Source organism: Delphinus delphis, chromosome 5, assembly GCF_949987515.2.
Source record: "Delphinus delphis chromosome 5, mDelDel1.2, whole genome shotgun sequence".
NCBI lineage: Eukaryota > Metazoa > Chordata > Mammalia > Artiodactyla > Delphinidae > Delphinus > Delphinus delphis.
In genome coordinates, this window is record NC_082687.1 from 136,412,183 (window position 1) to 136,420,508 (window position 8,326).

The window sequence follows — 8,326 nt, forward strand, 5'->3', positions numbered from 1 at the left end:
CTGCTGGTGTGTCCTGCACCCCCAAATCAACCCTTTACACTCAGCTCCTCCCCAGGAGCCCAGCCTTTGGCCCCCAACCCCTCCGAACTGGAGAGGGAGGCAGGGCACTCAGGTAGGTGTGGGTGGCCTTTGGAGACTTAAGAACAGAGGACCCACCGGGGCTGTGGAGAGCATCAAACAGGCAGGTTTGGGTTTGGGGGTCTCTCTGGCTGTCGCTGGTGGGGCTGGGGGTAGGCGTGGAGAGGACAAGGGGAGGCAGGGAGATGATGTGGGTGGCCAGGAAGAGGGGGCAGGCTGGAATTGGCAGGACCTGGCGAGGGGGTAGAGGAGGAAGGGCAGGAGGGATGCCGAGGTTGACTCCACAAGATTCATCCAGCCTCCCATCGTCCGGGTCAGTTTCAAATTTAAACATCATTAGGGACTTGCAAATTAAAACAATGATGAGACACCACTGCACGCCTACGAGAATGCCTAAAATTCCAAACACTGACAACACCAAATGGTGGCAAGGCTGTGGAGCAACAGGAACTCTCGGTGACGGTGGGAACGCAACAGGGTGCAGCCACTTGGGAAGACAGTTCAGTGGTTTCTTACAAAACTAAACGTACCCTTACCCCACGACCCGGCAATGGCACTCCTTGGTATTTCCCCAAGTGAACCGAAACACATAAAAACCTACTCACAAACGTTCAGCAGCTTTATTCATAATCGTCCACCACAAGTTGGATACAACCAAGATGCTCTTCAGGAGGTGAATGGAAAAGTAAACTGGGGTACCTCCAGACAATGAAATAGTTTTCAGTACTGAAAAGCCATGAGCTATCAAGCGATGAAAAGACCTGGAGGAACCCTCAATGCATATCACTAAGTGAGAGAGGTCAATCTCAAATGGCTACAGACTGTATGATTCCAACTATACGACATTCTGGAAAAGGCAAAAATCATAGAGACAGTAGAAAGGTCAGTGGTTGCCAGGGATTTGGGAGTAGGGACAGTGAAATGACTCTGTGTCATCCTATAATGGTGGATACACGTCATTGTACATTTGTCCAGACCCGTAGAGCGTACCACACAGAGTGAACCCGCATGTAAACCATGAACTTTAGTTAATAACAGTGTATCAGTATTAGCTCATCAATGGTAACAGTGTATCCCACCAGTGCCAGAGGTTAACAACAGGGGAATCTGTGGGAAGCCAGGAGGGAACTCTGCACTTCCTTCTCAGCCGTTCTGTAAACCTAAAACTTCTCTAAAAATTAAGGTCTTAATTAATTTTTTTAAAAAAAGAAATCCTCTGTTGGTTGCCCCAGAGCTGCTGCAAGAGGAGGCTGGACAGGGATGAAGCCCGGCTCACTGCTCAGGGCCAGCTTTGCTTGGGAGCCGACACTGCTCAGGGAGCCTGGAGGAGTCCCGCCCTGCCAGGGATGGGCGTGCGGAGCTGGGAAGGGAGGGGGACACGAGGCCTGGGGACACAAGGCCTGGGGCCCCGAGGAAGAGGGGGAAGTCAGTGAAACAGGCCACTGGGCTCTCCCTGATGGAGACAGGGAAGGGGAGGTGATGAGGCCCCAGAGACAAGCGGGGGCAGAGCTGGAAGGCTTCCTGGAGGAGGGGTGCTTTGGCTGAGACTCAAGGGCCAGTGAGGAGGCTCCGTTCCCTCAGGCCAGTCCCACACCTGTGCCTCCGCCCTCCAGGCTTAGGACCCGCCCTCCCACCCTGGCTTCTCCCCGCTCCTCTCAAGCCCCTCCACACAGTCGCCCCCCAGGCTGCTGTACAGCACAAACCTTTCTGGCGCTTCCCGTTGCCCTCGGGAGAAAGCCCAGTGCCTGGCTTGCCTTCCAGCCCCAGAGACCAGCCCTGCCGCCACCACCCCCGTCTTCCCCAGGAGGACCCAGCCAGGTGAGTGACAGCTGGATGAAGGCTCAGGGACCAATCAGAGCCCACCAACAACGGGGCTGAGCTGCCCCAGGTGGCACGTCCTGCTCGAGGACCCTTCAGGACATGGGTCCCTGTCATCCCTGGCAGAGATGCAAGGGAGGCAGTAGAGCTCCCCCCACCCCCCGATCCTACAGAGGAGGGGACCAAGGTCTTTACCAAGGTCCTGCCTGACCTAGTGCTTCCTGGGGAGAGGGACTTAAATCCCCAGAGCTCAGCCCACTTGTGAGAAGAGGGGTTTTGTCCCAGGTGAACAGACAAACTCCCAGGACCTAGGCCTCTGGTGACCACGACCTTTGCCTACCCTGGGTTGTGGCCAGGTGGGCCCAGAGCCATCTCTTCTCAGTCCTGGGAAGTGGGCGGGGGCAACAGAGAGGGGCTGTGCACAGCTGGGCATGGCTGGGCTGCCCTGGGAGAGGAGGCATCTGTGGAGCACTTGGCCTTGACCCTGGGAGCCGAAGGCCACCTCTGCAGTGGCCGCTGCACTCTGCTAATCCGTTACTGAGCACCTCGGCTGGCCAGCAGGCAATTAGCGCCGGGACCTCCATCCTGACAGCTAATTGCACTAATTGATGGGGTTGGCGCAGTCCTCCCCCGCCCTCCCCCTCCTCCAGGATAGCTTCATGCCCGAGAGGCCTCCAGGCCTCCAACCTCCCTCTCTCAGGGCCCTCTGGAGCATTTCTTCCTGGGGGCCACAGTCTAGGGACCACTGGGCCAGCCCTCAGCTTTGTCCAGGATTCGACTCCAGTTGCCCATCTCCCCCTTTGACTCTGACACCTGTCCTCCATTCACATCTCTGTGAGACGGGTGTGGGGACTTGGCTAAAAGCAAAGGCAGAGGCCACGGGCCCGAGTCAAGGTTCCATGAGGCTCTGGGCAGGGCAGGTGACCGTGACTCTCCCAGCTTCAGTACATTTGCAGGGCAGTTGGGACGATTGAATAGGTGGCAGATGTGAAGCACAGAGCTCCAGACGTGGCCCCAAGTGAGGAACTCGGCAGACTGTCCCAGAGACATGACAATGATGATGATGATGATGGTGATGATGATGGTGATGGTGATGATGATGATGTGATGGTGATGGTGATGGTGGTGATGACGGTGATGGTGGTGATGGTGATGATGATGGTGATGATGGTGATGGTGATGATGGTGATGATGGTGATGGTGGTGATGGTGATGATGGTGATGATGGTGATGAGGATGGTGATGATGGTGATGATGATGGTGATGATGGTGATGATGGTGATGATGGTGGTGATGATGATGATGGTGATGATGGTGATGATGGTGGTGATGTTGATGATGATGGTGATGATGGTGATGGTGATGATGTTGGTGATGGTGGTGATGGTGATGATGATGGTGATGATGGTGATGATGATGGTGATGGTGGTGATGATGGTGATGATGGTGATGGTGATGATGGTGATGATGGTGATGATGGTGGTGATGATGATGGTGATGATGATGGTGACGATGGTGATGATGGTGATGATGATGGTGATGATGGTGATGGTGGTGATGATGGTGATGATGGTGATGGTGGTGACGATGGTGATGATGGTGATGATGATGATGGTGATGTTGATGATGATGTTGTTATAATGACAGTGGTGGTGGTGGTGGTGGTGGTAATGAGAACGAGGCTGGGGATGATGATGCTGGTGGGGATGATGGTGGTAGTGATGGTGAGGATGAAGATGATGACGGTGAGGATGATAATGATAGGGTGATGATGATGATCTCTCTCCCTCCATGGCGAAGGCCACAGTGCAGAGCCTCTACTAAGCAGTGATTAAAAGCCTGGGCTCTGGACCCACATGGCCTGTTCAAATTCTGCCTCTGTCATGTAGCGGCCTCATGACTTTGAACCTCTTTCTTGATCTGTCTGTGCCTCTATATCCCCGACCGTAACCAGGGAGCAATGGCAGTCCTGACCTCACTGGGTGGCGTGAGGCTTGATTCGATAAATACACTACAGCGGCACATGGCAGTTGCCATTGTTTTTTATTATCTGAGATTTAAGAATCTCCTCAATAACTGAATCAAAGTTTAAAGATTTTTGCTACAAAGGATTCCATCAAGGAAGTAAAAAGACAACAAAAAGAATGGGAGAAAATATTTGCAATGCATATATATGCCAAGAGACATGTACCCAGAATATATAAAGAGCTCTTGCAATTCAAGAATAAAAAACACAGGTAGGGCTTCCCTGGTGGCACAGTGGTTGAGAGTCCGCCTGCCGATGCAGGGGACACGGGTTCGAGTCCTGGTCTGGGAAGATCCCACATGCCACGGAGCAACTAGGCCCGTGAGCCACAACTGCTGAGCCTGCGCATCTGGAGCCTGTGCTCTGCAACAAGAGAGCCCGCGATAGCGAGAGGCCCGCACACCGTGATAAAGAGTGGCCCGCGCTCACCGCAACTAGAGAAAGCCCTCGCACAGAAACGAAGACCCAACACAGCCAGAAATAAATAAATAAATAAATAAAATTTAAAAACAAAACGAAACAAAACACAGGTAACCCAAATAAAAAATAGCGAAAGGATGCAAATAGACATTTCTCCAAAGAAGATATGCAAACTCAACAGATACATACAAAGACGTTCCATCTCATTAGTCATCAGGGAAATGCAAATCAAAAGCAAAATGAGATACCACTACACACCCACTAGGACAACTAGAATCAAAAAGACAATAATAAGTGTCGGTGAGGACGTACAGAAATTGGAACCCTCACGCGTTGCTGAAAGTAAAATGATGCGGCCATTCTGAACAAGTCTAGCAGTTCCTCAAAAACATAAGGGCTGCCGTAGGACACAGCAATCCACCTCTTACGTATGTACCCAGGAGAACTGAAAACATACCTCCACACAAAAGTTTATATGCAAATGTTCCTAGCAGCAGTATTCACGATAGCCAAAAAGTGGAAAGTACCCAAATGGCCATATATCGACTGCTGGACACACAAAATTGTATATCCAGACAGCAGAATATTATTGGGCCATAAAAAGGAAGGAAGTTCCGATCTTTGCTACAACATGAATGAATTTTGAAAACATTATGCTAAGTGACAGAAACCAGACACAAAAGGCTACATATTGTATGATTCCACGTATTCAAAATGTGCAGAATAAGCAAATTTATAGAAATAGATTAGCGGCTTCAGGACGCTGGGGTGAAGGGAATGGGGTGCCAGGTTTCTTTTAGGGGCAATAAAAGTGTTCTGCAATTAGATAGTCATGATTACCTAATTCGAAATACACTAAAAGCCACTGAACTGTGTGCTTTAAAATGGGGGAATTTTATGATATGTGCATTATAACTAAATAAAGTTGTTATTTAAAAAAGAATCCCCTTGACAGATCGAGTGGTAAGAATTTTTCCCAAGTGGGAAATGTGGGGTCAATGGGATTCTGTGCTGCTGAAGGGGGTTCTTAGCCTTGAGCCCTAGGGCTGGTTGGCTCTGTAGCACTCTCTGCGCTGCCTGATGGTCCTGGGCTGGACATCCACTGCAGCGTTTCCTTCCAGGGTTCTGAGGCCAGGGACAGACGGGCACAGCAGGTGGGAGGGGATTGGAGAGAAATGTCCTTCTGTGGTGGAGACCCCAACCCCACAGACCCCAGCCCCAATTCCCTCCTCTGGGAATCTTAAGGAACATCCCCTAGGCAACAGCAAGTCCTGCTTAGCAGGGAAAAAGCATTTGGAAAGTTCCATCTATCAGGTTTTTCTTCTCCCTAGCCTCCACCTCACCTCTTCCATCTATCTGCCGGAGGTGCTACAGGTCCCAAACTGAACAGTCTTCCTCTCCCCCTCCCCTCCTCAAACCCCTGCCTCTCCCTGTGTCCTCTGCTCCCCACAGATGAATGGTTGAGCCTCCCTGTACGGTTGTGCAGGTTGTGCACTGCTCAAAAGTTCCTGGCCGAGAGGGTGGGTCAAGGCTGAAATGGAGCTCGCTCTCTGCTCACCAACCTGGGCAGCCCAGAACCGCTTCTGCCCAGGGAGCAAAAGCCTTTTCATCATTCTCACGAGAGCGCTGTACCCACTAGCTGCCGCCCTGGAGGGAGGGAGAGGGAAGGAGGGAGGGGGATGTGAACCTTTTTAATGGCTCAGGATCAGTGCTCACAAACATTTTGAAATGTGCCCACTGGAGCAATTGGAAACGGGTGGATTGTATTCGTCATAACGTCATAACAGGCTGTTACACAGCAATAACGAACAGAATCTCAAGTGGATTAGCACAGCTAAGGTTTATTTCTTGCTCACGCTGCATATCCCATGTGGGGACGCTGCTTCCCACGGTCGCCCGGGGACCCAGGCTGGTGGAGGCTCCACCATATCGTAGCTGCACCGTCTGGCACCTGCAGCTTCCTCAGCCTCCAAAGCAAGGGGAGAGAGATCAGAGCATCGTCCGGTTTTCCACTGCTCCCTTCTGTCCGCTTCGTACTGGTCAGGACCAGTCACCTGCATGGCTGAGAGGTGCAATCTTCTATGTGCCTGCGGCAGAGAAAAACCAGATATGGGGGGCGGGGGGCACATGTCCTGTCTACACAGGGTGTCAGCTGATCCTGGGTGCTCCGCTGACCTGCCACAGCGGCTCAAAACCGAACCCTGGCTCACAGAAGTGGTTCTCAAACAACAGGGCACCCAGGAGTCCCCTGGGAACTTATCAACATGTAGGTTCCCAGGCCGGGGAGTCCAGGTTTAACAAACTTCCAGGGATTCCAATGCAGGGGCCCCTGGGCAGCACTGACCTGCACAGGGTGAAGTGTGCACTGCGACACCACGCATCCCAGGCAGGCCTCTCACGCTCCCCTGCTGACACCCCACACGCCACACTGGGCATCAGGCCATGCACAGAGCTCCCTCTGGACCCCTGACATCCCCTTTCGTGTGTCGGCAATCCCTTTCCCACCCCTTACCCTGTTCTTTGTAGGTTTACCCCTCAGGCTCAGTTCAGACGTCACCTCCTAAAGGCAGTCTTCCCTGAGCCTCTGATCGGGGAATCTGAGCCTTCCTCTGAGCTGCAGCGTATCCTTGTCCTAGCTCTTCTCTTTAGCCCATGTTTTAATAACTGGGTTCTGCCAGGTGCCTGCCGCAGGCAGGGCACAGCTAGGGGGCTACCGCGTGCCAAAGTGACGTGAGACACAGGGATAAATGACTCCGTTCCTGCCTCAAAGTGCCAGGCCCAGGGTTCTCAGTGTGCTGGCAAATGGGAATCCCCTGCCTCACCTAGTCACAGCCCTCACGGCCGCATCACACGCTCTGAGAGGTGCTGCAATGAAAACAAAAGCCGTTGAGTTCCATTTGACCAGACGTCTCCATCTGACCACAGCATCCGTGACTTGAGAACCGTCTGTTCACACCACGAGGAATAAGATGCCCCGGGAACGTGGTTTGGAAAATGCGGTCCCAGGTGAAGCCACAGGTAGCAGCTGCTTCTCTAAAAGAACGCCACCGGCAGACTGGAAGCGCCAAGTCACACTCCCGGGAGGTGCTGTTCTGAGAGCCAAGGCGGGATTGCTGGCCAGCGACCAGGGCTCCTGGGTTACAGACATGGCACCTGAGGCTCCCAAGGCGCTGGCAGCACCTGGATTCGAACTGGGGACTGTGGGGCTCGCGCTGTCTCTACCCGCGCCTTACCACGTCGCGCCTGTCCACAGTCGGTGCTCCGTAGATGTTTTCTGGGTACAAGAATAAAGAAAACAGGATTCAGAAACAGGAGACAAGCGCATGGGGATGGGAAGGGCCTTCAGGGGAGGGTGGGATGGCTGTGGAGGGGACTTGAGCTGAGAGGGAGGGAGTCTGAGCTGGGAATGAGGGTCCCCGAAGCCACAAAGATCTATCGTGCAGCCCAGGGAAAGAGAGTCAGTACCTTGTAATAACTTTAAATGGGGTATAATCTATAAAAATACAGAGTCACCTTGTTGTACACCTGAAACTAATATAATATTGTCATACTTCAATTAAAAGAAAGATGTAAAGGGTTCCTGCAACCCAGGATTTACGGTACCTGGAGCGGGCACACCTAGTGGTCCAGCAGGGCAGCCACGAACCACGAGTGACACAACAGACGTGGCTAGTGCAGATGAGGAGCTGAACTTTGAATCTAGACACCGACACTTGACTCGGCTGTTAGACGTCAGTGTGTTTGGAAAAACTCAGGTGTGAGAATCTGCTTGTCCAGTTGTAAGTTTCATGACATCTACATAGAGATCCACTATTTCCAGTGAAAATTCGGCATTGGAATTGAGATGTACCACATTTACACATCGTATTTCAAAGATGGTACCAAAAATGTAAACCGTCTCCCATTGTGATGTTGATCACATGCTGAAATGATAATAATCTTGAACATATTGGATTAAATTATTATTTAATTATTTGCGCCTGT

The 8,326-nt window shown here is 52.0% G+C and overlaps 1 long non-coding RNA gene across 1 annotated transcript; it reads right to left on the reverse strand.

Annotated features, from left to right (window-relative positions):
* Positions 1–6,319: 6,319 nt before the first annotated feature.
* Positions 6,320–7,616, reverse strand: LOC132425625 (uncharacterized). Its single transcript, XR_009519472.1, has 3 exons — positions 7,576–7,616; positions 7,165–7,207; positions 6,320–6,429 (listed from the first exon to the last, which is right to left on the reverse strand). It is a non-coding gene; the product is annotated as an uncharacterized lncRNA (long non-coding RNA).
* Positions 7,617–8,326: the final 710 nt, after the last annotated feature.